The sequence below is a fragment of the Amia ocellicauda genome, unplaced genomic scaffold, assembly GCF_036373705.1.
Source record: "Amia ocellicauda isolate fAmiCal2 unplaced genomic scaffold, fAmiCal2.hap1 HAP1_SCAFFOLD_46, whole genome shotgun sequence".
NCBI lineage: Eukaryota > Metazoa > Chordata > Actinopteri > Amiiformes > Amiidae > Amia > Amia ocellicauda.
In genome coordinates, this window is record NW_027102982.1 from 871229 (window position 1) to 896622 (window position 25394).

At 45.9% G+C, this 25394-nt stretch overlaps 13 non-coding genes and 31 pseudogenes across 13 annotated transcripts; all 44 read left to right on the plus strand.

Moving 5' to 3' along the window:
- Positions 1-10646: 10646 nt before the first annotated feature.
- Positions 10647-10765, plus strand: LOC136736613 (uncharacterized; annotated as a pseudogene).
- A 218-nt stretch (positions 10766-10983) lies between these two features.
- Positions 10984-11101, plus strand: LOC136736408 (uncharacterized; annotated as a pseudogene).
- A 218-nt stretch (positions 11102-11319) lies between these two features.
- Positions 11320-11438, plus strand: LOC136736460 (uncharacterized; annotated as a pseudogene).
- Positions 11439-11653: 215 nt separating this feature from the next.
- Positions 11654-11772, plus strand: LOC136736179 (5S ribosomal RNA). The gene has a single exon (XR_010811618.1). It is a non-coding gene; the product is annotated as a 5S ribosomal RNA (ribosomal RNA).
- A 219-nt stretch (positions 11773-11991) lies between these two features.
- On the plus strand, positions 11992-12110 carry LOC136736515 (uncharacterized; annotated as a pseudogene).
- Positions 12111-12325: 215 nt separating this feature from the next.
- Positions 12326-12444, plus strand: LOC136736090 (uncharacterized; annotated as a pseudogene).
- Positions 12445-12666: 222 nt separating this feature from the next.
- Positions 12667-12785, plus strand: LOC136736201 (5S ribosomal RNA). Its single transcript, XR_010811639.1, has one exon. It is a non-coding gene; the product is annotated as a 5S ribosomal RNA (ribosomal RNA).
- A 209-nt stretch (positions 12786-12994) lies between these two features.
- On the plus strand, positions 12995-13113 carry LOC136736483 (uncharacterized; annotated as a pseudogene).
- Positions 13114-13332: 219 nt separating this feature from the next.
- Positions 13333-13451, plus strand: LOC136736461 (uncharacterized; annotated as a pseudogene).
- A 215-nt stretch (positions 13452-13666) lies between these two features.
- LOC136736180 (5S ribosomal RNA) lies at positions 13667-13785 on the plus strand. The gene has a single exon (XR_010811619.1). It is a non-coding gene; the product is annotated as a 5S ribosomal RNA (ribosomal RNA).
- Positions 13786-14004: 219 nt separating this feature from the next.
- LOC136736517 (uncharacterized) lies at positions 14005-14123 on the plus strand (annotated as a pseudogene).
- Positions 14124-14338: 215 nt separating this feature from the next.
- Positions 14339-14457, plus strand: LOC136736091 (uncharacterized; annotated as a pseudogene).
- Positions 14458-14682: 225 nt separating this feature from the next.
- Positions 14683-14801, plus strand: LOC136736378 (uncharacterized; annotated as a pseudogene).
- A 210-nt stretch (positions 14802-15011) lies between these two features.
- On the plus strand, positions 15012-15130 carry LOC136736484 (uncharacterized; annotated as a pseudogene).
- A 219-nt stretch (positions 15131-15349) lies between these two features.
- Positions 15350-15468, plus strand: LOC136736463 (uncharacterized; annotated as a pseudogene).
- A 215-nt stretch (positions 15469-15683) lies between these two features.
- On the plus strand, positions 15684-15802 carry LOC136736181 (5S ribosomal RNA). The gene has a single exon (XR_010811620.1). It is a non-coding gene; the product is annotated as a 5S ribosomal RNA (ribosomal RNA).
- A 219-nt stretch (positions 15803-16021) lies between these two features.
- On the plus strand, positions 16022-16140 carry LOC136736575 (uncharacterized; annotated as a pseudogene).
- Positions 16141-16355: 215 nt separating this feature from the next.
- On the plus strand, positions 16356-16474 carry LOC136736092 (uncharacterized; annotated as a pseudogene).
- A 221-nt stretch (positions 16475-16695) lies between these two features.
- Positions 16696-16814, plus strand: LOC136736153 (5S ribosomal RNA). Its single transcript, XR_010811591.1, has one exon. It is a non-coding gene; the product is annotated as a 5S ribosomal RNA (ribosomal RNA).
- Positions 16815-17024: 210 nt separating this feature from the next.
- Positions 17025-17143, plus strand: LOC136736617 (uncharacterized; annotated as a pseudogene).
- Positions 17144-17367: 224 nt separating this feature from the next.
- LOC136736379 (uncharacterized) lies at positions 17368-17486 on the plus strand (annotated as a pseudogene).
- Positions 17487-17696: 210 nt separating this feature from the next.
- On the plus strand, positions 17697-17815 carry LOC136736485 (uncharacterized; annotated as a pseudogene).
- Positions 17816-18029: 214 nt separating this feature from the next.
- Positions 18030-18148, plus strand: LOC136736520 (uncharacterized; annotated as a pseudogene).
- A 209-nt stretch (positions 18149-18357) lies between these two features.
- Positions 18358-18476, plus strand: LOC136736054 (uncharacterized; annotated as a pseudogene).
- A 210-nt stretch (positions 18477-18686) lies between these two features.
- Positions 18687-18805, plus strand: LOC136736455 (uncharacterized; annotated as a pseudogene).
- A 225-nt stretch (positions 18806-19030) lies between these two features.
- LOC136736051 (uncharacterized) lies at positions 19031-19149 on the plus strand (annotated as a pseudogene).
- A 215-nt stretch (positions 19150-19364) lies between these two features.
- Positions 19365-19483, plus strand: LOC136736330 (5S ribosomal RNA). Its single transcript, XR_010811659.1, has one exon. It is a non-coding gene; the product is annotated as a 5S ribosomal RNA (ribosomal RNA).
- A 210-nt stretch (positions 19484-19693) lies between these two features.
- On the plus strand, positions 19694-19812 carry LOC136736598 (uncharacterized; annotated as a pseudogene).
- A 210-nt stretch (positions 19813-20022) lies between these two features.
- LOC136736314 (uncharacterized) lies at positions 20023-20141 on the plus strand (annotated as a pseudogene).
- Positions 20142-20358: 217 nt separating this feature from the next.
- Positions 20359-20477, plus strand: LOC136736357 (uncharacterized; annotated as a pseudogene).
- A 209-nt stretch (positions 20478-20686) lies between these two features.
- Positions 20687-20805, plus strand: LOC136736027 (uncharacterized; annotated as a pseudogene).
- Positions 20806-21027: 222 nt separating this feature from the next.
- LOC136736287 (uncharacterized) lies at positions 21028-21146 on the plus strand (annotated as a pseudogene).
- Positions 21147-21371: 225 nt separating this feature from the next.
- LOC136736165 (5S ribosomal RNA) lies at positions 21372-21490 on the plus strand. Its single transcript, XR_010811604.1, has one exon. It is a non-coding gene; the product is annotated as a 5S ribosomal RNA (ribosomal RNA).
- A 208-nt stretch (positions 21491-21698) lies between these two features.
- Positions 21699-21817, plus strand: LOC136736595 (uncharacterized; annotated as a pseudogene).
- A 224-nt stretch (positions 21818-22041) lies between these two features.
- On the plus strand, positions 22042-22160 carry LOC136736130 (5S ribosomal RNA). Its single transcript, XR_010811568.1, has one exon. It is a non-coding gene; the product is annotated as a 5S ribosomal RNA (ribosomal RNA).
- A 225-nt stretch (positions 22161-22385) lies between these two features.
- LOC136736126 (5S ribosomal RNA) lies at positions 22386-22504 on the plus strand. Its single transcript, XR_010811565.1, has one exon. It is a non-coding gene; the product is annotated as a 5S ribosomal RNA (ribosomal RNA).
- Positions 22505-22712: 208 nt separating this feature from the next.
- LOC136736619 (uncharacterized) lies at positions 22713-22831 on the plus strand (annotated as a pseudogene).
- A 224-nt stretch (positions 22832-23055) lies between these two features.
- Positions 23056-23174, plus strand: LOC136736193 (5S ribosomal RNA). Its single transcript, XR_010811631.1, has one exon. It is a non-coding gene; the product is annotated as a 5S ribosomal RNA (ribosomal RNA).
- A 209-nt stretch (positions 23175-23383) lies between these two features.
- Positions 23384-23502, plus strand: LOC136736374 (uncharacterized; annotated as a pseudogene).
- Positions 23503-23712: 210 nt separating this feature from the next.
- Positions 23713-23831, plus strand: LOC136736596 (uncharacterized; annotated as a pseudogene).
- A 224-nt stretch (positions 23832-24055) lies between these two features.
- On the plus strand, positions 24056-24174 carry LOC136736131 (5S ribosomal RNA). The gene has a single exon (XR_010811569.1). It is a non-coding gene; the product is annotated as a 5S ribosomal RNA (ribosomal RNA).
- A 225-nt stretch (positions 24175-24399) lies between these two features.
- LOC136736127 (5S ribosomal RNA) lies at positions 24400-24518 on the plus strand. The gene has a single exon (XR_010811566.1). It is a non-coding gene; the product is annotated as a 5S ribosomal RNA (ribosomal RNA).
- Positions 24519-24726: 208 nt separating this feature from the next.
- LOC136736052 (uncharacterized) lies at positions 24727-24845 on the plus strand (annotated as a pseudogene).
- A 224-nt stretch (positions 24846-25069) lies between these two features.
- On the plus strand, positions 25070-25188 carry LOC136736194 (5S ribosomal RNA). The gene has a single exon (XR_010811632.1). It is a non-coding gene; the product is annotated as a 5S ribosomal RNA (ribosomal RNA).
- Positions 25189-25394: the final 206 nt, after the last annotated feature.

A 25394-nucleotide genomic window follows, 5' to 3' on the forward strand; every position in this document is an offset into this window, starting at 1 on the left:
TTCGAACAGTAAACTGTATTCTCTCTTCAGAGTGACTGGAATGTTTTTGCCTACATTCAACTTAAATATGAAAGTTTCCAAAAACGGCATAGTTTTCTTTAAGGCTATTCAATGCCAAACACAAAATTCTCTCTGCTTTCAGTGCTTGTCCTTCAGCACAATTACACAGGTTCATGATGTTCTCATTTCAATACATTGTTTTCTTATTTAAACTATTTGACTTTGAGCTTACATTGAGAATAAAATCACTTTTGCAAGTAAAACCTGGCCAAGAAAGGAAGCAGCACTACAATAAAACAATACACAGAATACAAAGCAGTTCCTTCAAAAGTGAAAGTGATAAAGAGTGATGTCTGTCAGTAAATTACGTTGAGATACATATTGGTTATTTTGAATTAGGAGTCCAACTTCAATAACTTCTATTAACAAGCCAAAATACAGATCAGAATTATGGGTAATTGAAAATAATATGTAGCGCCTAGGTAAGCTTGGATGTGTTCAGAGAAACACTAAAAACGGACCTTCCTCACACCCGTCTTGTTGAGGTGGACGTGGTCATACAGGTGATGTGGCTGGATGTCTCAGTGTGTGCCAGGTGGACGTTGGGGAGGAGGGCACATCTTCGGGATACTTCTGCGTTGATGGCCTGGATGATGTGCAGGGGCACGTCTGTGCGGGGCAGCAGTGTGGAGATGGTGATTTTGGCAGTTTGGAATTCCTCTGTGGCTTTCTTTGCCACCTGTCTCAGGGCTGAGGCCACATCGCCCCTGCGGGCACTCAGGTCGTTAGTGCCGGTGTGGATGAGGATGTGTTTGACCTGGCACAGCCTCCTCTTGGAGAGCAGCTCCAGGGCTCTCTGTGCTGTCGGGCACCAAAGCTTTTTCACTTTTCGCCCAGGGAAGAGGCGCCTCTCATCCAGGAACTTCCCATTGGAGTCGCTCAGAATGACCACCTCTGTGTTGACCTGCCACTCCGGGTTTTGCGTCGGGAGTGGTGGGGGCAGCGGGTGTGTTTTAGGGGAGTGGCGTTTCAGGGGTTTGTGTATTAGTGGCAGGTCTGGTGATAGTGGGGGTGTCAGGAGTGGTGGGGAGTGTGGGTGGATCAGTGGGTGCGTCAGTGGGTGCATCAGGGGTTGTAGGTGTTGTGGGGTCAGTGCAGTGCAGTCTCTGTGCTCCTCTCTTAGCTTCTCCAACTGGCTCTGCAGGCTCCTCAGCTGGCTGTGCTGGGGTGTCCTGGTCAGCTCCTCCCTCGCTCTGTGCAGCTCCGTCCTCAGGGTTTGGCTCTGCTCCTCCTGGTCTCTCACTGCTGCTCTCAGCTTATGGATCTCAGCCTTGTGGTGCATCTTTAGTCCCTGAACTCCGCAAACTTCAGCTCCAGCACTGATAGGCATTCCTTTAGTGTTTTAATGTTGCTGGAGAGTTTTGGGGAGACAGGGGGGCAGTCTGTGGGAGATGGGGCACTGTCTGGCTCCGTGTGGCTGGGGGCAGACTGCAGGGTGGTCGGCTCTGGCTTGTGTTTCTCTACCTCAGTCTGCTGCTTTGAGGTGTGGAAGCCGAGAGATAATTGGTCCAGGCTGCTCTCGCTGTCCTGCACCATGATGGTCCCGTTGTGGTATACATTAAAAGTGAGCATCACACTGTCTGTGTCTTTCTCTACCAGCACTGAGATCTGCCTGCCTCTGCTAATGCCCCTCTTGTTGTTATTGGGGTATGTCTGGCACAGGGTTTTGTGAAAGGCGGTGGGGTACTGAGTGTAGAACAGTAGATTGTTCTTGACCCTGTTTTCTCCTTTACCGGTGTAGTCTAGGATGAGGGTCTCAGGAGATGCTCTCATCACAGCTTGTTTGTAGTCCTTCTTAGCCTGTGCAGAGCGAATGTCTTCAGGGTATCGGATTTCAAAAGGCAGCTCTGCAGTCAGACTGCTGTTCGATAGATTTGTATCAGTCTCAGTGGCAGTTGGGCTCTCTCCTACTGTCACTCTATTCAAATTGGAGCTCTGCATTTTCATTGGCTGAGTCAACTACTGAGAATGCTTATTTATTTTATTAATACATATTTTTTTGTTTAATTATTTGTCTCTATAGGTGAAAGGTCTTACCTCCAATTCTTGTCTTCAGCTTTTCTTTTCTGACTTTTCTTCCTGAACTGTCTCTCTGCTTTCTTCTTTTTGTGTTTCTCTTAAAATTATTATTTTTTGAATACTTTTTCTTCTGAATTTCTATTCCATGTCTTCTGTGTATGTTTATAGTGCTATATATTCATTTGTAAATGACAAATTAAATCCGCTTATGTATAAAAACAAATGTTTTTTAGGAGCTCATATTCCTCTCTCTCTCTCTCTCTCTCTCTCTCTCTCTCTCTCTCTCTCTCTCTCTCTCTCTTTCTCTCTCTCCCTCTCAATTCAATTCATTTGTATTGTCAAAGCAATTGGACATACATACATATACATACATACATACATACATACATACATACATACATACATCTACACGGAAAATAAATAATAGAATTATGAATCACAATAAGATGTAATGAAGTACAGAAAAAGAAAATGTAATAAAATGTGATCTTTAATACATACAAATAAAGAAAATAGGTATACCATTTCCAGATTCCTTTTTTGAAATACAATGACATGCATTACAAACGAGTATTTACATTATATTTACAGCCGGTGCTCGTGTGTCACTGTGTCCCTCAGGCTGTGGTTGGCGCTGACATATTGGGCAGAATGTGTCCCTTATTTTGGGCTAAAGCTTTCTGTGGAGGGGAACGTGGATCAGTTTGTACCATTTTTGGGAGGATCTGCCTTGTTGGGGCGGAGCTGTGATCCAGGTGAACAGCAGATCGGGCATAGGTGGGCATGTGGGCAGAGGAGTAGGAAGGCCGGTCAAGCAAATAAGCTTGCTAAGGTACACAGCAGCAGCAAGCAGCCCCCCCATCCAGCCAGCCAGCCAGTCTGGCTAGCAGTGACTGAGTGGTTGACAGACGGCAAGCAACGGAATGTTCATGCTCTGTGATGTCATAGCAGTCAGCTGAGAGAGGCTTGTGATGTCATCGCTGAGCTGGCTGGCTGGCTGGCTGGCTGGCTGTGTGTATGTCTGTGTGTGTGTGTGTGTGTGTGTGTGTGTGTGTGTGTGTCTGTTTGTGTTTGTCAGTCTGTCTGTCTGTCTGTCTCTCTCTCTCTCTCTCTCTCTCTCTCTCTCTCTCTCTCTCTCTCTCTCCCTCTCAATTCAATTCATTTGTATTGTCAAAGCAATTGGACATACATACATACATACATACATGCTAGAAAATCATTACTATGTTATCTTAAAGGCTAACTAAGCAGAACATATTTCATTATAGAACAGAGTTCATAGATCTTCACATGGTTTTAAGGAACAGGCACGTAGGTCATACCGTTTGACATTGTCTCCAAGGTTCTCATCGTAAATAACAAACAGAAATCAAACTACCTTATGGCCTCCTGACCTTCTAGCTTGACCTTATCTTTCTTAAGTATACAAGAGAGAAAAACAGGTTTGAGAAAATCATTTCTAACTTTCCTTCCATACAATAATACATACATACATACATACGGAAAATAAATAATAGAATTATGAATCTCAATATAATGTAATGAAGTACAGAAAAAGAAAATGTAATAAAATGTGATCTTTAATACATTCAAATAAAGAAAATAGTTTTACTATTTCCAGATTCCTTTTTGAAATACAATGACATGCATTACAAACGAGTATTTACATTATATTTACAGCCGGTGCTCGTGTGTCACTGTGTCCCTCAGGCTGTGGTAGGCGCTGACATATTGGGCAGCCAGGGTGGCTGTGTGTCCCTCCACCAGGAGGACTGAGCGTTTTTCTTTTTTCTCAGTTTTGTCACAGGTTGGGTGGGCATTCGTTATGTTGTTACAGAATGTGTCCCTTATTTTGGGCTAAAGCTTTCCGTGGAGGGGAACGTGGATCAGTTTGTACCATTTTTGGGAGGATCTGCCTTGTTGGGGCGGAGCTGTGATCCAGGTGAACAGCAGATCGGGCTTAGGTGGGCATTTGGGCATAGGAGTAGGAAGGCCGGTCAGGCAAATTAGCTTGCTAAGATACGCAGCAGCAGCAAGCAGCCCCCCCATCCAGCCAGCCAGCCAGTCTGGCTGGCAGTGACTGAGTGGTTGACAGACGGCAAGCAACGGAATGTACGTGCTCTGTGATGTCATAGTAGTCAGCTGAGAGAGGCTCGTGATGTCATGGCTGAGCTGGCTGGCTGTCTGGCTGGCTGGCTCTGTGTGTGTGTGTGTGTGTGTGTGTGTGTGTGTGTGTGTGCGTGTGTCTGTCTGTCTGTCAATTCATTTCAATTCAATTCAAAGGTGCTTTATTGGCATGATCTATAACAATATTGCCAAAGCAGATACAAATGTTCTATCAATCAAGACAAAACATTGCAATACAAGATTCAGTGGAACAAATATAGTACACATTGAAATAAAATTAAGTAGGATATAAACCATATTTGTTGTTTGTATCAAAATGTGTGTCATGACATCAGAAAAATCACAGTTTTTATTTTGTTTTGCAAATGGAGTGCCACAGGCTGGTGTCTACACACTGTCTCGCAGGCTGTGGCAGGTGGATACATATTGCGCTGCTAAGAAGGCAGTGCGCTCCTCCTCTCCCAGCAGGACGGGGAGTTTGCAGCAATCGGGGATCATGCTGAACTCAGGGATATGCATTTTTAATATTTTAAAGTATGTCTCCCTGATTTTTGTGTATTTAGGGCAGGACAGCAGGAAATGCGCCTGTGTTTCGACCTCCCCTAGGTCACACTGGCTGCACAGCCGCTCTTCTCTGGCAACCCAGAATTTTCTGTAGCGGCCTTTTTCAATGGCGAGGCTGTGGTCACTGAGCCTGTATTTAGTTAGATTTTGTCTCTCTTTTATATTTTGGATTTTTAAGTATTCAGCCAATGTAATGTTTCTATTCAGGGCCCGGTAGCATTCCAATTTGTTTTGTAATTCTAATTCGTGTCTCTAATCTTTTGTGTATTTGCTTTTCAGGTACATGTCAATTTTCCCAATTGTTGTTGTTTTGGTCATTGTGTGTTCGGGCTCTGTGAGCCTCAGAGCCGTGGGGGCGTTTCTGTGTACGTGTAAGATGTTTTTATTAAATTCTAGGTGGAATATTTCCATGGGGCTTTTGTCCCAATTGTTGTTATTGAGGTTCATGAGGGGACCCCACACTTCGCTCCCATATAGCAGGATTGGTTGGATGATGGAGTTTAATATTTTAATCCAAATAGTTATTGGTATTGTTGTTTTCCCAAATTGTGTCTTTATGGCATAAAATGCCTGGCGTGCCTTGTCTTTTAATGCGTTTATAGCCAGGCTGAAGCTCCCTGACGCACTGATGGTCAGGCCAAGGTAGTTGTATCTGGTGCAGTGCTCTAATCCAGTGCTGCCCAGAGTGAAGCGGTACCTGTTTCCCTGAGATGGGGCTTTTTTCTGGAAAACCATAACTCTGGTCTTGTCCAGATTGACTGCCAGGGCCCATTTCTGACAGTACTGCTCTAGCAGCGCCAGGTTCTGCTGAAGCCCCTGCTCTGTGGGCGACAGCAGCACCAGGTCGTCTGCGTAGAGCAGGAACTTGATCTCTGTGTCATGGAGAGTTAGGCTGCGGGCGTCAGACTGCTCCAACACTGTGGCCAACTCGATGATGTAGATGTTGAACAGTGTTGGACTCAGACTGCAGCCCTGTCTCACTCCCCGCCCCTGAGTGAAGAACTCTGTTCTTGAGTTGCCAATTTGAACTCCGCATTTGTTTTCAGAATACATTGGTTTAATGATGTCATAAACTTTACCCCCTACACCACTCTGTAGAAGTTTATAAAATAATCCCTTGTGCCAGATTGAGTCAAATGCCTTTCTAAAGTCTACAAAACAGGCAAATATTTTTCCTTTATTGTTTTGGGTATATTTATTTATGAGGGTGTGTAGAGTGTAAATATGATCGGTTGTGCTGTGTTTTGGTAGGAAGCCAATCTGACTCTTATTCAGGACACTGTGCTTGGTAAGGAAGGCCAGTATCTGGGCGTTGATGATACTGCAGAACACCTTCCCCAGGTTACTGCTCACACAGCTGCCCCAGTAGTTATTGGGGTCTAATTTGTCTCCACTTTTAAAAATCGGGGTGATCAATCCTTGATTCCCGACCTCAGGGAAACACCCGGCTCTCAGCACCAGGTTAAAGAGTTTGAGCAGAGCCTCCTGCAGCTGCGGGCTGCTGTGCTTCAGCATCTCAGGGCTGATGCTGTCGGGGCCGCTGGCTTTCCTGGGTTTGAGGATTTTGAGTTGATGTTTTAGTTCCTGTATTGTAAATGGGTTATCTAAGGGATTTTGGTTATTCTTAATGATTTCTTCCAATTTATTTAGGTTTTTTAATATTTTAACCTGTTCTGGCTTTGGATTGTTTTCAACATTTTGGTAAAGTTTTTCAAAGTGTGTTTTCCAGATTTCTCCATTTTGAATTGGTATTTCATTTTTTGTTTTTGGGGTATTTATTCTGCCCATATAGTGGTCTTTTTTCTTACTGAGGAGTTGCTTGTAGTGCCGCAGGGCCTGGCAGTAGCTGAGGCGAGCCTCCTGGTTGTCGGGCTCTCTGTGTTTAGTGTTGGAGAGATGTCTCAGGTGTTTCCTAGAAGTTTCACACTCCTGGTCACACCACTGTTCTTTTTTTCTTTTAGACGATTTCATATTTTGGTTTTTAATTGTTTTAATGTTTGATTTTAAAGCCAGTCTCTCAAATATTTCATTCAGTGTTTTGGTGGCTGAGTTTATTCCGTTTTGGTTTATTTGATAGTGTGAGGATTGATATCTGTCTAACATGTTTTCAATCTCATCACTATTCAGGGCTCTTGTGTAGTTCTCTGTGCTGGGCTCGGACCATCTCTAACTGGGTGGCAGGGAGACCAGTTTTGTGGGAAGTTTGGCTCTGACTTGTGGCTGCGCTGATCTTTTTAGGTAAAGTGTTATTTGGCTGTGGTCTGATAGTGGAGATTGTTGTCTGACTATAAACGCATTGTTGGCTTGTGGGTCCAGGTCAGTTATGGCGTAGTCCACCACACTGCTGCCCAGAGCCGAGCAGTATGTGAATCTCCCCAGAGAGTACCCCCTGGTCCTGCCATTGATGATATATAGACCCAGGCTTTTACATAGGCGCACTACCTGCTTCCTGCTCTTGTTTACCACGCTGTCGTGGCTGTGTCAGTGTGGAGGTGTGTGTGTGGCACAGCGGGGAGTCTCCGAACAGGTGTGTGTTCCCCTCTGTATTGATGTAGTCCATCTCTCTGCCAGTCCTGGCATTGAGATCGCCACACAGCAGTACAGAGCCCAGGGTCTGGAAGTGGCAGATTTCGTTTTGAAGCTCATGAAAGCCTTCCTCATTATAGTAGGGGGAGTCTGCGGGTGGCATATAAATTCCATAAATTGCTGGATGATGTGCAGGGGCACGTCTGTGCGGGGCAGCAGTGTGGAGATGGAAATTTTGGCAGTTGGGAATTCCTCTGTGGCTTTCGTTGCTACCTGTCTCAGGGCTGAGGCCACATCGCCCCTGCGGGCACTCAGGTCGTTAGTGCCGGTGTGGATGAGGATGTGTTTGACTTGGCAAAGCCTCCTCTTGGAGAGCAGCTCCAGGGCTCTCTGTGCTGTGGAGCACCAAAGCTTTTTCACTTTTCGCCTAGGGAAGAGGCGCCTCTCAACCAGGAACTTCCCATTGGATTCGCTCAGAATGACCACCTCTGCGTTGACCTGCCACTCCGGGTTTGCGTCGGGAGTGGTGGGGGCAGCGGGTGTGTTTTGGGGGAGTGGCGTTTCAGGGGGTTGTGTATTAGTGGCAGGTCTGGTGATAGTGGGTGTGTCAGGAGTGGTGGGGAGTGTGGGTGGATCAGTGGGTGCGTCAGGGGTTGGAGGTGTTGTGGGGTCAGTGCAGTGCAGTCTCTGTGCTCCAGTGATGTGTAGCTCCTCTCTTAGCTCCTCCAGCTGGCTCTGCAGGCTCCTCAGCTAGCTGTGCTGGGGTGTCCAGGTCAGCTCCTCCCTCGCTCTGCGCAGCTCCGTCCTCAGGGTTTGGCTCTGCTCCTCCAGGTCTCTCACTGCTGCTCTCAGCTCATGGATCTCAGCCTTGTGCTGCATCTTTAGTCTGTGCATCTCATCCCGGAGCTGATCACACAAGGAGGTCTGGGCCAGGGTGCTCAAGGTCTGCTCCCTGAACTCCGCAAACTCCAGCTCCAGCACTGATAGGCATTCCTTTAGTGTTTTAATGTTGCTGGAGAGTTTTGGGGAGACAGGGGGGCAGTCTGTGGGAGATGGGGCACTGTCTGGCTCCGTGTGGCTGGGGGCAGACTGCAGGGTAGCCGGCTCTGGCTCTTGTTTCTCTACCTCAGTCTGCTGCTTTGAGGTGTGGAAGCCGAGAGCTAATTGGTCCAGGCTGCTCTCGCTGCCCTGCACCATGATGGTCCCGTTGTGGTATACATTAAAAGTGAGCATCACACTGTCTGTGTCTTTCTCTACCAGCACTGAGATCTGCCTGCCTCTGCTAATGCCCCTCTTGTTGTTATTGGGGTATGTCTGGCACAGGGTTTTGTGAAAGGCGGTGTAGAACAGTAGATTGTTCTTGACCCTGTTTTCTCCTTTACCGGTGTAGTCTAGGATGAGGGTCTCAGGAGATGCTCTCATCACAGCTTGTTTGTAGTCCTTCTTAGCCTGTGCAGAGCGAATGTCTTCAGGGTATCGGATTTCAAAAGGCAGCTCTGCAGTCAGACTGCTGTTCGATAGATTTCTATCAGTCTCAGTGGCAGTTGGGCTCTCTCCTACTGTCACTCTATTCAAATCGGAGCTCTGCATTTTCATTGGCTGAGTCAACTACTGAGAATGCTTATTTATTTTATTAATACATATTTTTTTGTTTAATTATTTGTCTCTTACCTCCAATTCTTGTCTTCAGCTTTTCTTTTCTGACTTTTCTTCCTGAACTGTCTCTCTGCTTTCTTCTTTTTGTGTTTCTCTTAAAATTATTATTTTTTGAATACTTTTTCTTCTGAATTTCTATTCCATGTCTTCTGTGTATGTTTATAGTGCTATATATTCATTTGTAAATCACAAATTAAATCCGCTTATGTATAAAAACAAATGTTTTTTAGGAGCTCATATTCCTCTCTCTCTCTCTCTCTCTCTCTCTCTCTCTCTCTCTCTCTCTCTCTCTCTCTCTCTCTCAATTCATTTCATTTGTATTGTCAAAGCAATTGGACATACATACACATACATACATATACACTCACCTAAAGGATTATTAGGAACACCTGTTCAATTTCTCATTAATGCAATTATCTAATCAACCAATCACATGGCAGTTGCTTCAATGCATTTAGGGGTGTGGTCCTGGTCAAGACAATCTCCTGAACTCCAAACTGAATGTCTGAATGGGAATGAAAGGTGATTTAAGCAATTTTGAGCGTGGCATGGTTGTTGGTGCCAGACGGGCCGGTCTGAGTATTTCACAATCTGCTCAGTTACTGGGATTTTCACGCACAACCATTTCTAGGGTTTACAAAGAATGGTGTGAAAAGGGAAAAACATCCAGTATGCGGCAGTCCTGTGGGCGAAAATGCCTTGTTGATGCTAGAGGTCAGAGGAGAATGGGCCGACTGATTCAAGCTGATAGAAGAGCAACTTTGACTGAAATAACCACTCGTTACAAACGAGGTATGCAGCAAAGCATTTGTGAAGCCACAACACGTACAACCTTGAGGCGGATGGGCTACAACAGCAGAAGACCCCACCGGGTACCACTCATCTCCACTACAAATAGGAAAAAGAGGTGAGACATTCAGATGGTAGAGTCAGAATTTGGCGTAAACAGAATGAGAACATGGATCCATCATGTCTTGTTACCACTGTGCAGGCTGGTGGTGGTGGTGTAATGGTGTGGGGGATGTCTTCTTGGCACACTTTAGGCCCCTTAGTACCAATTGGGCATTGTTTAAATGCTACGGCCTACCTGAGCATTGTTTCTGACCATGTCCATCCCTTTTTGACCACCATGTACCCATCCTCTGATGGCTACTTCCAGCAGGATAATGCACCATGTCACAAAGGTCGAATCATTTCAAATTGGTTTCATGAACATGACAATGAGTTCACTGTACTAAACTGGCCCCCACAGTCACCAGATCTCAACCCAATAGAGCATCTTTGGGATGTGGTGGAACGGGAGCTTCGTGCCCTGGATGTGCATCCCACAAATCTCCATCAACTGCAAGATGCTATCCTATCAATATGGGCCAACATTTCTAAAGAATGCTTTCAGCACCTTGTTGAAGCAATGCCACGTAGAATTAAAGCAGTTCTGAAGGCGAAAGGGGGTCAAACACAGTATTAGTATGGTGTTCCTAATAATCCTTTAGGTGAGTTCATCGTAGCTCTTAATACTCTCTTTCTGTCTGGAGGAGATATAATTGAAGTATTGTACACGTACCCGGCTACTTTCAACACCCATTGCTGCACTGATATTTTTCCCTCCATTTTTCTTTATCCATTTTTTTTTTGCTGGAAGTTCCGTCAATAGCCGTCAGCCTTTAAGAGACATCATGCAGCCAGGCCTCTTGGCTTGCGGCCACACCGTCCTGAACGCGCCCAATCTCATCAGATCTCGGAAGCTAAACGGGGCAAGGGCTCGTCAGTACTTGGATGGGTGACCTCCTGGAGATATCAGGTGCTGCAAGTTATTTCGTCTCCTGGGTAACTTTATCGTAGCTCTAAATACTCTCTTTCAGTCTGGAGGAGATATTATTGAAGAATTCTACACGTACCCGGCTACTTTCAACACCCTTTGCTGCACTGATATTTTTCCCTCCATTTTCCATTTTTTTTTTTTTTTTTTTTGCTGAAAGTATTGTCAATACCCGCCAGCCTTTAAGAGACATCATGCAGCCAGGCCTCTTGGCTTGCGGCCACACCGTCCTGAACGCGCCCGATCTCATCAGATCTCGGAAGCTAACGGGGCAGGACCTGGTCAGTACTTGAATGTGAGACCTCCTGGAAATACCAGGTGCTGCAAGCTTTTACGTCTCCTGGGTAACTTTATCGTAGCTCTTAATACTCTCTTTCAGTCTGCAGGAGATATAATTGAAGAATTGTACACGTACCCGGCTACTTTCAACACCCTTTCCTGCACTGATATTTTTCCCTCCATTTTTCTATTTTTTTTTTTTTTTTTTTGCTGGAAATTCCGTCAATACCCGCCAGCCTTTAAGAGACATCATGCAGCCAGGCATCTCGGCTTGCGGCCACACCATCCTGAACGCGCCCGATCTCGTCAGATCTCGGAAGCTAAACGTGGCAGGACCTGGTCAGTACATGAATGTGAGACCTCCTGGAAATACCTGGTGCTGCAAGCTTTTACGTCTCCTGGGTAACTTTATCGTAGCTCTTAATACTCTCTATCTGTCTGGAGGAGATATAATTGAAGTATTGTACACGTACCCAGCTACTGTCAACACCATTTGCTGCACTGATATTTTTCCATCCATTTTTCTTTTTTTTTTTTTTTTTTGCTGGAAGTTCCGTCAATACCCGCCAACCTTTAAGAGACATCATGCAGCCAGGCCTTTCGGCTTGTGGCCACACCGTCCTGAATGCGCCCGATCTCGTCAGATCTCAGAAGTTAAACGGGGCAGGGCCTGGTCAGTACTTGGATGGGAGACCTCCTAGAAATACCAGGTGCTGCAAGCTTTTTACGTCTCCTGGGTAACTTCATCGTAGCTCTTAATACTCTCTTTTTGTCTCCAGGAGATATAATTGAAGAATTGTACACGTACCCGGCTACTTTCAACACCCTTTCCTGCACTGATATTTTTCCCTCCATTTTTCTATTTTTTTTTATTTTTTTTTGCTGGAAATTCCCTCAATACCCGCCAGCCTTTAAGAGACATCATGCAGCCAGGCATCTCGGCTTGCGGCCACACCATCCTGAACTCGCCCGATCTCGTCAGATCTTGGAAGCTAAACGGGGCAGGACCTGGTCAGTACATGAATGTGAGACCTCCTGGAAATACCTGGTGCTGCAAGCTTTTACGTCTCCTGGGTAACTTTATCGTAGCTCTTAATACTCTCTATCTGTCTGGAGGAGATATAATTGAAGAATTGTACACCTACCCGGCTACCTTCAACACGCTTTGCTGCACTGATATTTTTCCCTCCATTTTTCTTTTTTCTATTGTTTCTTGCTGGAAGTTCCATCAATACCCTCCAGCCTTTAAGAGACATCATGCAGCCAGGCCTCTTGGCTTGAGGCCACACCGTCCTGAAGACGCAAGATCTCGTCAGATCTCGGAAGAAAAACTGGGCAGGGTCTGGTCAGTAATTGGATGGGTGACCTCCTGGAAATACCAGGTGCTGAAAGCTTTTTACATCTCCTGGGTAACTTCAGCGTAGCTCTTAATACTCTCATTCAGTCTGGAGGAGATATAATTGAAGAATTGTACATGTACCCGGCTACTTTCAACACCCTGTTCTGCACTGATATTTTTCCCTCCATTTTTCTATTTATTTATTTTTTATTTTTTTGCTGGAAGTTCCGTCAATACCCGCCAACCTTTAAGAGACATCATGCAGCCAGGGCTTTTGGCTTGCGGCCACACCGTCCTGAATGCGCCCGATCTCGTCAGATCTCGGAAGCTAAACGGTGCAGGACCTGGTCAGTACTTGGATGGGAGACCTCCTAGAAATACCAGGTGCTGCAAGCCTTTTACGTCTCCTGGGTAACTTCATCGTAGCTCTTAATTCTCTCTTTCTGTCTCCAGGAGATATAATTGAAGAATTGTACACGTACCCGTTTACTTTCAACACCCTTTGCTGCACTGGTATATTTCCCTCTATTTTTCTTTTTTTTTTTGCTGGCAGTTCCGTCAATACCCGCCAGCCTTTAAGAGACATCATGCAGCCAGACATCTCGGCTTGCGGCCACACCGTCCTGAACGCGCCCGATCTTGTCAGATCTCGGAAGCTAAACGGGGCAGGACCTGGTCAGTACTTAAATGTGAGACCTCCTGGAAATACCAGGTGCTGCCAGCTTTTTACGTCTCCTGGGGAACTTCATCGTAGCTCTTAATACTCTCTTTCTGTCTGGAGAAGATATAATTGAAGAATTGTACACGTACCCGGCTACTGTCAACACCCTTTCCTGCACTGATATTTTTCCCTCCATTTTTCTATTTTTTTTTTTTTTTTTTTGCTGGAAATTCCGTCAATACCCGCCAGCCTTTAAGAGACATCATGCAGCCAGGCATCTCGGCTTGCGGCCACACCATCCTGAACGCGCCCGATCTCGTCAGATCTCGGAAGCTAAACGTGGCAGGACCTGGTCAGTACATGAATGTGAGACCTCCTGGAAATACCTGGTGCTGCAAGCTTTTACGTCTCCTGGGTAACTTTATCGTAGCTCTTAATACTCTCTATCTGTCTGGAGGAGATATAATTGAAGTATTGTACACGTACCCAGCTACTGTCAACACCATTTGCTGCACTGATATTTTTCCATCCATTTTTCTTTTTTTTTTTTTTTTTTGCTGGAAGTTCCGTCAATACCCGCCAACCTTTAAGAGACATCATGCAGCCAGGCCTTTCGGCTTGTGGCCACACCGTCCTGAATGCGCCCGATCTCGTCAGATCTCAGAAGTTAAACGGGGCAGGGCCTGGTCAGTACTTGGATGGGAGACCTCCTAGAAATACCAGGTGCTGCAAGCTTTTTACGTCTCCTGGGTAACTTCATCGTAGCTCTTAATACTCTCTTTTTGTCTCCAGGAGATATAATTGAAGAATTGTACACGTACCCGGCTACTTTCAACACCCTTTCCTGCACTGATATTTTTCCCTCCATTTTTCTATTTTTTTTTATTTTTTTTTGCTGGAAATTCCCTCAATACCCGCCAGCCTTTAAGAGACATCATGCAGCCAGGCATCTCGGCTTGCGGCCACACCATCCTGAACTCGCCCGATCTCGTCAGATCTTGGAAGCTAAACGGGGCAGGACCTGGTCAGTACATGAATGTGAGACCTCCTGGAAATACCTGGTGCTGCAAGCTTTTACGTCTCCTGGGTAACTTTATCGTAGCTCTTAATACTCTCTATCTGTCTGGAGGAGATATAATTGAAGAATTGTACACCTACCCGGCTACCTTCAACACGCTTTGCTGCACTGATATTTTTCCCTCCATTTTTCTTTTTTCTATTGTTTCTTGCTGGAAGTTCCATCAATACCCTCCAGCCTTTAAGAGACATCATGCAGCCAGGCCTCTTGGCTTGAGGCCACACCGTCCTGAAGACGCAAGATCTCGTCAGATCTCGGAAGAAAAACTGGGCAGGGTCTGGTCAGTAATTGGATGGGTGACCTCCTGGAAATACCAGGTGCTGAAAGCTTTTTACATCTCCTGGGTAACTTCAGCGTAGCTCTTAATACTCTCATTCAGTCTGGAGGAGATATAATTGAAGTATTGTACACGTATCCAGCTACTGTCAACACCCTTTGCTGCACTGATATTTTTCCATCCATTTTTCTTTTTTCTTTTTTTATTTTATTTTTTTGCTGGAAGTTCCGTCAATACCCGCCAACCTTTAAGAGACATCATGCAGCCAGGGCTTTTGGCTTGTGGACACACCGTCCTGAATGCGCCCGATCTCGTCAGATCTCGGAAGCTAAACGGTGCAGGACCTGGTCAGTACTTGGATGGGAGACCTCCTAGAAATACCAGGTGCTGCAAGCCTTTTACGTCTCCTGGGTAACTTCATCGTAGCTCTTAATTCTCTCTTTCTGTCTCCAGGAGATATAATTGAAGAATTGTACACGTACCCGTCTACTTTCAACACCCTTTGCTGCACTGGTATATTTCCCTCTATTTTTCTTTTTTTTTTTTGCTGGCAGTTCCGTCAATACCCGCCAGCCTTTAAGAGACATCATGCAGCCAGACATCTCGGCTTGCGGCCACACCGTCCTGAACGCGCCCGATCTTGTCAGATCTCGGAAGCTAAACGGGGCAGGACCTGGTCAGTACTTAAATGTGAGACCTCCTGGAAATACCAGGTGCTGCCAGCTTTTTACGTCTCCTGGGGAACTTCATCGTAGCTCTTAATACTCTCTTTCTGTCTGGAGAAGATATAATTGAAGAATTGTACACGTACCCGGCTACTGTCAACACCCTTTCCTGCACTGATATTTTTCCCTCCATTTTTCTATTTTTTTTTTTTTTTTTTTGCTGGAAATTCCGTCAATATCCGCCAGCCTTTAAGAGACATCATGCAGCCAGGCATCTCGGCTTGCGGCCACACCATCCTGAACGCGCCCGATCTCGTCAGATCTCGGAAGCTAAACGTGGCAGGACCTGGTCAGTACATGAATGTGAGACCTCCTGGAAATACCTGGTGCTGCAAGCTTTTACGTCTCCTGGGTAACTTTATCGTAGCTCTTAATACTCTCTATCTGTCTGGAGGAGATATAATTGAAGTATTGTACACGTACCCAGCTACTGTCAACACCATTTGCTGCACTGATATTTTTCCATCCATTTTTCTTTTTTTTTTTTTTTTTTGCTGGAAGTTCCGTCAATACCCGCCAACCTTTAAGAGACATCATGCAGCCAGGCCTTTCGGCTTGTGGCCACACCGTCCTGAATGCGCCCGATCTCGTCAGATCTCAGAAGTTAAACGGGGCAGGGCCTGGTCAGTACTTGGATGGGAGACCTCCTAGAAATACCAGGTGCTGCAAGCTTTTTACGTCTCCTGGGTAACTTCATCGTAGCTCTTAATACTCTCTTTTTGTCTCCAGGAGATATAATTGAAGAATTGTACACGTACCCGGCTACTTTCAACACCCTTTCCTGCACTGATATTTTTCCCTCCATTTTTCTATTTTTTTTTATTTTTTTTTGCTGGAAATTCCCTCAATACCCGCCAGCCTTTAAGAGACATCATGCAGCCAGGCATCTAGGCTTGCGGCCACACCATCCTGAACTCGCCTGATCTCGTCAGATCTTGGAAGCTAAACGGGGCAGGACCTGGTCAGTACATGAATGTGAGACCTCCTGGAAATACCTGGTGCTGCAAGCTTTTACGTCTCCTGGGTAACTTTATCGTAGCTCTTAATACTCTCTATCTGTCTGGAGGAGATATAATTGAAGAATTGTACACCTACCCGGCTACCTTCAACACGCTTTGCTGCACTGATATTTTTCCCTCCATTTTTCTTTTTTCTATTGTTTCTTGCTGGAAGTTCCATCAATACCCTCCAGCCTTTAAGAGACATCATGCAGCCAGGCCTCTTGGCTTGAGGCCACACCGTCCTGAAGACGCAAGATCTCGTCAGATCTCGGAAGAAAAACTGGGCAGGGTCTGGTCAGTAATTGGATGGGTGACCTCCTGGAAATACCAGGTGCTGAAAGCTTTTTACATCTCCTGGGTAACTTCAGCGTAGCTCTTAATACTCTCATTCAGTCTGGAGGAGATATAATTGAAGAATTGTACATGTACCCGGCTACTTTCAACACCCTGTTCTGCACTGATATTTTTCCCTCCATTTTTCTATTTATTTATTTTTTATTTTTTGCTGGAAGTTCCGTCAATACCCGCCAGCCTTTAAGAGACATCATGCAGCCCGGCCTCTTGGCTTGCGGCCACACCGTCCTGAATGCGCCCGATCTCGTCAGATCTTGGAAGCTAAACGGGGCAGGGCCTGGTCAGTACTTGGATGGGAGACCTCCTAGAAATACCAGGTGCTGCAAGCTTTTTACGTCTCCTGGGTAACTTCATCGTAGCTCTTAATACTCTCTTTCTGTCTCCAGGAGATATAATTGAAGAATTGTACACGTACCAGGCTACTTTCAACACCCTTTGCTGCACTGGTATATTTCCCTCTATTTTTCTTTTTTTTTTTTGCTGGCAGTTCCGTCAATACCCGCCAGCCTTTAAGAGACATCATGCAGCCAGGCATCTCGGCTTGCAGCCACACCATCCTGAACGCGCCCGATCTCGTCATATCTCGGAAGCTAAACGGGGCAGGACCTGGTCAGTACATGAATGTGTGACCTCCTGGAAATACCTAGTGCTGCAAGCTTTTACGTCTCCTGGGTAACTTTATCGTAGCTCTTAATACTCTCTCTCTGTCTGGAGGAGATATAATTGAAGTATTGTACACGTATCCAGCTACTGTCAACACCCTTTGCTGCACTGATATTTTTCCATCCATTTTTCTTTTTTCTTTTTTTATTTTATTTTTTTGCTGGAAGTTCCGTCAATACCCGCCAACCTTTAAGAGACATCATGCAGCCAGGGCTTTTGGCTTGTGGACACACCGTCCTGAATGCGCCCGATCTCGTCAGATCTCGGAAGCTAAACGGTGCAGGACCTGGTCAGTACTTGGATGGGAGACCTCCTAGAAATACCAGGTGCTGCAAGCCTTTTACGTCTCCTGGGTAACTTCATCGTAGCTCTTAATTCTCTCTTTCTGTCTCCAGGAGATATAATTGAAGAATTGTACACGTACCCGTCTACTTTCAACACCCTTTGCTGCACTGGTATATTTCCCTCTATTTTTCTTTTTTTTTTTTGCTGGCAGTTCCGTCAATACCCGCCAGCCTTTAAGAGACATCATGCAGCCAGACATCTCGGCTTGCGGCCACACCGTCCTGAACGCGCCCGATCTTGTCAGATCTCGGAAGCTAAACGGGGCAGGACCTGGTCAGTACTTAAATGTGAGACCTCCTGGAAATACCAGGTGCTGCCAGCTTTTTACGTCTCCTGGGGAACTTCATCGTAGCTCTTAATACTCTCTTTCTGTCTGGAGAAGATATAATTGAAGAATTGTACACGTACCCGGCTACTGTCAACACCCTTTGCTGCACTGATATTTTTCCATCCATTTTTTTTTTTTTTTTTTTTTTGCTTGAAGTTCTGTCAATACCCGCCAACCTTTAAGAGACATCATGCAGCCAGGCGTCTCGGCTTGCGGCCACACCATCCTGAACGCGCCCGATCTCGTCAGATCTTGGAAGCTAAACGGGGCAGGACCTGGTCGGTACATGAATGTGAGACCTCCTGGAAATACCTGGTGCTGCAAGCTTTTACGTCTCCTGGGTAACTTTATCGTAGCTCTTAATACTCTCTGTCTCTCTCCAGGAGATATAATTGAAGAATTGTACACGTACCCGGCTACTTTCAACACCCTTTGCTGCACTGGTATATTTCCCTCTATTTTTCTTTTTTTTTTTTGCTGGCAGTTCCGTCAATACCCGCCAGCCTTTAAGAGACATCATGCAGCCAGACATCTCGGCTTACGGCCACACCGTCCTGAACGCGCCCGATCTTGTCAGATCTCGGAAGCTAAAGGGGGCAGGACCTGGTCAGTACTTAAATGTGAGACCTCCTGGAAATACCAGGTGCTGCCAGCTTTTTACGTCTCCTGGGGAACTTCATCGTAGCTCTTAATACTCTCTTTCTGTCTGGAGAAGATATAATTGAAGAATTGTACACGTACCCGGCTACTTTCAACACCCTTTGCTGCACTGGTATTTTTCCCTCTATTTTTCTTTTTTTTTTTTGCTGGCAGTTCCGTCAACACCCGCCAGCCTTTAAGAGACATCATGCAGCCAGGTGTCTCGGCTTGCGGCCACACCATCCTGAACGCGCCCCATCTCGTCAGATCTCGGAAGCTTAACGGGGCAGGGCCTGGTCAGTACTTGGATGGGAGACCTCCTAGAAATACCAGGTACTGCAAGCTTTTTACATGTCCTGGGTAACTTCATCGTAGCTCTTAATACTCTCTATCTGTCCGGAGGAGATATAATTGAAGTATTGTACACGTACCCAGCTACTGTCAACACCCTTTGCTGCACTGATATTTTTCCATCCATTTTTTTTTTTTTTTTTTTTTTTTTTTTTTTTTGCTTGAAGTTCTGTCAATACCCGCCAACCTTTAAGAGACATCATGCAGCCAGGCGTCTCGGCTTGTGGCCACACCATCCTGAACTCGACCGATCTCGTCAGATCTTGGAAGCTAAACGGGGCAGGACCTGGTCGGTACATGAATGTGAGACCTCCTGGAAATACCTGGTGCTGCAAGCTTTTACGTCTCCTGGGTAACTTTATCGTAGCTCTTAATACTCTCTATCTGTCTGGAGGAGATATAATTGAAGTATTGTACACGTACCCAGCTACTGTCAACACCCTTTGCTGCACTGATATTTTTCCATCCATTTTTCTTTTTTTTTTTTTTTTTTGCTGGAAGTTCCGTCAATACCCGCCAACCTTTAAGAGACATAATGCAGCCAGGCCTCTCGGCTTGCGGCCACACCGTCCTGAATGCGCCCGATCTCGTCAGATCTCGGAAGCTAAACGGGGCAGGGCCTGGTCAGTACTTGGATGGGAGACCTCCAGGAAATACCTGGTGCTGCAAGCTTTTAACGTCTCCTGGGAAACTTCATCGTAGCTCTTAATACTCTCTTTCTGTCTGGAGAAGATATAATTGAAGAATTGTACACGTACCCGGCTACTTTCAACACCCTTTGCTGCACTGGTATTTTTCCCTCTATTTTTCTTTTTTTTTTTTGCTGGCAGTTCCGTCAATACCCGCCAGCCTTTAAGAGACATCATGCAGCCAGACATCTCGGCTTGCGGCCACACCGTCCTGAACGCGCCCGATCTTGTCAGATCTCAGAAGCTAAACGGGGTAGGACCTGGTCAGTACTTAAATGTGAGACCTCCAGGAAATACCAGGTGCTGCCAGCTTTTTACGTCTCCTGGGGAACTTCATCGTAGCTCTTAATACTCTCTTTCTGTCTGGAGAAGATATAATTGAAGAATTGTACACGTACCCGGCTACTTTCAACACCCTTTGCTGCACTGGTATTTTTCCATCTATTTTTCTTTTTTTTTTTTGCTGGCAGTTCCGTCAATACCCGCCAGCCTTTAAGAGACATCATGCAGCCAGGTATCTCGGCTTGCGGCCACACCATCCTGAACGCGCCTGATCTCGTCAGATCTCGGAAGCTGAACGGGGCAGGGCCTGTTCAGTACTTGGATGGGAGACCTCCTAGAAATACCAGGTGCTGCAAGCTTTTTACGTCTCCTGGGTAACTTCATCGTAGCTCTTAATACTCTCTTTCTGTCTCCAGGAGATATAATTGAAGAATTGTACACGTACCCGGCTACTGTCAACACCCTTTCCAGCACTGATATTTTTCCCTCCATTTTTCTTTTTTTTTTTTTTTTTTTCCTGGAAATTCCGTCAATACCCGCCAGCCTTTAAGAGACATCATGCAGCCAGACATCTCGGCTTGCGGCCACACCATCCTGAACGCGCCCGATCTTGTCAGATCTCGGAATCTAAACGGGGCAGGGCCTGGTCAGTACTTGGATGGGTGACCTCCAGGAAATACCAGGTGCTGCCAGCTTTTTACGTCTCCTGGGGAACTTCATCGTAGCTCTTAATACTCTCTTTCTGTCTGGAGAAGATATAATTGAAGAATTGTACACGTACCCGGCTACTTTCAACACCCTTTGCTGCACTGGTATTTTTCCCTCTTTTTTCTTTTTTTTTTTTGCTGGCAGTTCCGTCAATACCCGCCAGCCTTTAAGAGACATCATGCAGCCAGGCCTCTCGGCTTGCGGCCACACCATCCTGAACGCGCCCGATCTCGTCAGATCTCGGATGCTAAACGGGGCAGGACCTGGTCAGTACATGAATGTGAGACCTCCTGGAAATACCTCGTGCTACAAGCTTTTACGTCTCCTGGGTAACTTCATCGTAGCTCTTAATACTCTCTTTCTGTCTGGAGAAGATATAATTGAAGTATTGTACACGTATCCAGCTACTGTCAACACCCTTTGCTGCACTGATATTTTTCCATCCATTTTTCTTTTTTCTTTTTTATTTTTTTTTTTGCTGGAAGTTCTGTCAATACCCGCCAACCTTTAAGAGACATCATGCAGCCAGTTCTTTCGGCTTGTGGACACACCGTCCTGAACGCGCCCGATCTCCTCTGATCTCGGAAGCTAAACGGGGCAGGGCCTGGTCAGTACTTGGATGGGAGACCTCCTAGAAATACCAGGTGCTGCAAGCTTTTTACGACTCCTGGGTAACTTCATCGTAGCTCTTAATACTCTCTTTCTGTCTCCAGGAGATATAATTGAAGAATTGTACACATACCCGGCTACTGTCAACACCCTTTGCTGCACTGATATTTTTCCATCCATTTTTCTTTTTTCTTTTTTTTCTTTTTTTTTTTGCTGGAAGTTCCGTCAATACCCGCCAACCTTTAAGAGACATCATGCAGCCAGGCCTTTCGGCTTGTGGCCACACCGTCCTGAATGCGCCTGATCTCGTCAGATCTCGGAAGCTAAACGGGGCAGGGCCTGGTCAGTACTTGGATGGGAGACCTCCTAGAAATACCAGGTGCTGCAAGCTGTTTACGTCTCCTGGGTAACTTCATCGTAGCTCTTAATACTCTCTTTCTGTCTCCAGGAGATATAATTGAAGAATTGTACACGTACCCGGCTACTTTCAACACCCTTTGCTGCACTGGTATATTTCCCTCTATTTTTCTTTTTTTTTTGCTGGCAGTTCCGTCAATACCCGCCAGCCTTTAAGAGACATCATGCAGCCAGGCATCTCGGCTTGCGGCCACACCATCCTGAACGCGCCCGATCTCGTCAGATCTCGGAAGCTAAACGGGGCAGGACCTGGTCTGTACATGAAAGTGAGACCTCCTGGAAATACCTAGTGCTGCAAGCTTTTACGTCTCCTGGGTAACTTTATCGTAGCTCTTAATACTCTCTCTCTGTCTGGAGGAGATATAATTGAAGTATTGTACACGTATCCAGCTATTGTCAACACCCTTTGCTGCACTGATATTTTTCCATCCATTTTTCTTTTTTCTTTTTTTCTTTTTTTTTTTTGCTGGAAGTTCCGTCAATACCCGCCAACCTTTAAGAGACATCATGCAGCAAGGCCTTTCGGCTTGTGGCCACACCATCCTGAACGCGCCCGATCTCGTCAGATCTCGGAAGCTAAACGGGGCAGGGCCTGGTCAGTACTTGGATGGGAGACCTCCTAGAAATACCAGGTGCTGCAAGCTTTTTACGACTCCTGGGTAACTTCATCGTAGCTCTTAATACTCTCTTTCTGTCTCCAGGAGATATAATTGAAGAATTGTACACATACCCGGCTACTGTCAACACCCTTTGCTGCACTGATATTTTTCCATCCATTTTTCTTTTTTCTTTTTTTTCTTTTTTTTTTTGCTGGAAGTTCCGTCAATACCCGCCAACCTTTAAGAGACATCATGCAGCCAGGCCTTTCGGCTTGTGGCCACACCGTCCTGAATGCGCCCGATCTCGTCAGATCTCGGAAGCTAAACGGGGCAGGGCCTGGTCAGTACTTGGATGGGAGACCTCCTAGAAATACCAGGTGCTGCAAGCTTTTTACGTCTCCTGGGTAACTTCATCGTAGCTCTTAATACTCTCCTTCTGTCTCCAGGAGATATAATTGAAGAATTGTACACGTACCCGGCTACTTTCAACACCCTTTGCTGCACTGGTATATTTCCCTCTATTTTTCTTTTTTTTTTGCTGGCAGTTCCGTCAATACCCGCCAGCCTTTAAGAGACATCATGCAGCCAGGCATCTCGGCTTGCGGCCACACCATCCTGAACGCGCCCGATCTCGTCAGATCTCGGAAGCTAAACGTGGCAGGACCTGGTCAGTACATGAAAGTGAGACCTCCTGGAAATACCTAGTGCTGCAAGCTTTTACGTCTCCTGGGTAACTTTATCGTAGCTCTTATTACTCTCTCTCTGTCTGGAGGAGATATAATTGAAGTATTGTACACGTATCCAGCTACTGTCAACACCCTTTGCTGCACTGATATTTTTCCATCCATTTTTCTTTTTTCTTTTTTTCTTTTTTTTTTTTGCTGGAAGTTCCGTCAATACCCGCCAACCTTTAAGAGACATCATGCAGCCAGGCCTTTCGGCTTGTGGCCACACCATCCTGAATGCGCCCGATCTCGTCAGATCTCGGAAGCTAAAAGGGGCAGGGCCTGGTCAGTACTTGGATGGGAGACCTCCTAGAAATACCAGGTGCTGCAAGCTTTTTACGTCTCCTGGGTAACTTCATCGTAGCTCTTAATACTCTCTTTCTGTCTCCAGGAGATATAATTGAAGAATTGTACACGTACCCGGCTACTTTCAACACCCTTTGCTGCACTGGTATATTTCCCTCTATTTTTCTTTTTTTTTTTGCTGGCAGTTCCGTCAATACCCGCCAGCCTTTAAGAGACATTATGCAGCCAGGCATCTCGGCTTGCGGCCACACCATCCTGAACGCCCCCGATCTCGTCAGATCTCGGAAGCTATATGGGGCAGGGCCTGGTCAGTACTTGCATGGGAGACCTCCTAGAAATACCAGGTGCTGCAAGCTTTTTACGACTCCTGGGTAACTTCATCGTAGCTCTTAATACTCTCTTTCTGTCTCCAGGAGATATAATTGAAGAATTGTACACGTACCCGGCTACTTTCAACACCCTTTGCTGCACTGGTATATTTCCCTCTATTTTTCTTTTTTTTTTTTGCTGGCAGTTCCGTCAATACCCGCCAGCCTTTAAGAGACATCATGCAGCCAGGCATCTCGGCTTGCGGCCACACCATCCTGAACGCGCCCGATCTCGTCAGATCTCGGAAGCTAAACGGGGCAGGACCTGGTCTGTACATGAAAGTGAGACCTCCTGGAAATACCTAGTGCTGCAAGCTTTTACGTCTCCTGGGTAACTTTATCGTAGCTCTTAATACTCTCTCTCTGTCTGGAGGAGATATAATTGAAGTATTGTACACGTATCCAGCTATTGTCAACACCCTTTGCTGCACTGATATTTTTCCATCCATTTTTCTTTTTTCTTTTTTTCTTTTTTTTTTTTGCTGGAAGTTCCGTCAATACCCGCCAACCTTTAAGAGACATCATGCAGCAAGGCCTTTCGGCTTGTGGCCACACCATCCTGAACGCGCCCGATCTCGTCAGATCTCGGAAGCTAAACGGGGCAGGGCCTGGTCAGTACTTGGATGGGAGACCTCCTAGAAATACCAGGTGCTGCAAGCTTTTTACGACTCCTGGGTAACTTCATCGTAGCTCTTAATACTCTCTTTCTGTCTCCAGGAGATATAATTGAAGAATTGTACACATACCCGGCTACTGTCAACACCCTTTGCTGCACTGATATTTTTCCATCCATTTTTCTTTTTTCTTTTTTTTCTTTTTTTTTTTGCTGGAAGTTCCGTCAATACCCGCCAACCTTTAAGAGACATCATGCAGCCAGGCCTTTCGGCTTGTGGCCACACCGTCCTGAATGCGCCCGATCTCGTCAGATCTCGGAAGCTAAACGGGGCAGGGCCTGGTCAGTACTTGGATGGGAGACCTCCTAGAAATACCAGGTGCTGCAAGCTTTTTACGTCTCCTGGGTAACTTCATCGTAGCTCTTAATACTCTCTTTCTGTCTCCAGGAGATATAATTGAAGAATTGTACACGTACCCGGCTACTTTCAACACCCTTTGCTGCACTGGTATATTTCCCTCTATTTTTCTTTTTTTTTTGCTGGCAGTTCCGTCAATACCCGCCAGCCTTTAAGAGACATCATGCAGCCAGGCATCTCGGCTTGCGGCCACACCATCCTGAACGCGCCCGATCTCGTCAGATTTCGGAAGCTAAACGTGGCAGGACCTGGTCAGTACATGAAAGTGAGACCTCCTGGAAATACCTAGTGCTGCAAGCTTTTACGTCTCCTGGGTAACTTTATCGTAGCTCTTATTACTCTCTCTCTGTCTGGAGGAGATATAATTGAAGTATTGTACACGTATCCAGCTACTGTCAACACCCTTTGCTGCACTGATATTTTTCCATCCATTTTTCTTTTTTCTTTTTTTCTTTTTTTTTTTTGCTGGAAGTTCCGTCAATACCCGCCAACCTTTAAGAGACATCATGCAGCCAGGCCTTTCGGCTTGTGGCCACACCATCCTGAATGCGCCCGATCTCGTCAGATCTCGGAAGCTAAAAGGGGCAGGGCCTGGTCAGTACTTGGATGGGAGACCTCCTAGAAATACCAGGTGCTGCAAGCTTTTTACGTCTCCTGGGTAACTTCATCGTAGCTCTTAATACTCTCTTTCTGTCTCCAGGAGATATAATTGAAGAATTGTACACGTACCCGGCTACTTTCAACACCCTTTGCTGCACTGGTATATTTCCCTCTATTTTTCTTTTTTTTTTTGCTGGCAGTTCCGTCAATACCCGCCAGCCTTTAAGAGACATTATGCAGCCAGGCATC